We start from the raw sequence: 1,315 nt of genomic DNA, 5'->3' as shown, positions 1-1,315 counted from the left end.
CTCTGGGCACTCGAGGACACCGAGACAACGTGAAGTTATGAAAGGGTTACGGTTAAAAATTCAATATATTTACAGACTGCGCTGTCCACTGCCCTGCCCTGCCAACTTCTGTAGGTTAGAGGTGTGAAACTTGTTTACTTCCTCCACCATGGAGCACCCTCTCACAGTTTTTAGAGCCATCTTTAAGCCTATAGGTGATGGGTGTTACTGAAAATGTTGAAAAAGGTGTTGACTGGTCAGGGAAGAAAGATCCTGAAGCAGTGTTTGGCTAAAGGCTCAGAAATAACATTCACTACTTTAAAATAGCAATAGCATAATTATATTAAAAATTAAGTTACTCAGTTTGAGTAGTGAACAGTTATTTGATGTTTAAATTGTTCCTGTCTTACCATTACTGTGGGAATTGCATCCTTGTTTTAACCTGAAAACTCAGTTACCTTTCCTGTTCAGTATTGTACGTATGATAAGTGCTGGTACCCGGTGATCTTAACTGAGTCATGAGAATGCCACTTAGGAAGCCTAGACAATCTTACAATTTGTCATGTAAGTTGGCTTAGCAGTCATCCCACTCATCAAGCCCAAAAATCATCATGAAAATGTCTAAATGTCTTTTGACAGTTAAAATGAAAAATGACGTCATCATTTAGTGGCATCCTTATTTGTGTTGCCATTCATGGCTGATTGGCTGGGTAGGCGTATTTGTTTTAAGAAAACTTTGAATTCTCAGAGTCAGAAAATAAGAAACTTTTCTTTTTTCAGAAGAGCGTCATCAAATGCACGGTGCCATCTAACCCTCACTGGGTTGGTAGAGATTATATCAGTCTGTGATCAGCAGCACTTGCCTGCAGATAAGTATGTTTTCCTGGTATCAAGGTCTTGTGGTCAAAGTAATAGTTTTTGAGCACAAAAATGTTCTGAGATTTGATTGAAAATGATCTGGTCTCTGATTTACAGGGAGGTCTTTTTTTGGCTGCCCAATTGGACAAACAAATGTAATGTTTTCTAAAATGTATAAGGCCTAAGCACAAAAGATAAAGTTTTACACATTAGTAGCACATATTTGATCTTTATACAGTGGTGTAAATAGGGCATAGTGTGAACTTTGAATAGACTTTGAATTGGACTATTTTCTCAAATACATGTGGATGCTGAGGTCCTCATAGTTACATTGTACACCAAAACTGTATCCCAATTTTTTAAATATGTTTTCTTAAATAGCTAAAACATTTAATGGATTATCAAAATAGTCGATCAACCAATCAGTTTGATTAGTTTCAGCTCTTTTAGGATGAGGAATGTTTACAACACAAAGAGG

Source organism: Morone saxatilis, unplaced genomic scaffold, assembly GCF_004916995.1.
Source record: "Morone saxatilis isolate NCDOM2014 unplaced genomic scaffold, NCSU_SB_2.0 Contig12, whole genome shotgun sequence".
In the NCBI taxonomy this organism is placed as follows: Eukaryota; Metazoa; Chordata; class Actinopteri; family Moronidae; genus Morone; species Morone saxatilis.
Note: the sequence above shows the minus strand (reverse complement) of the source record.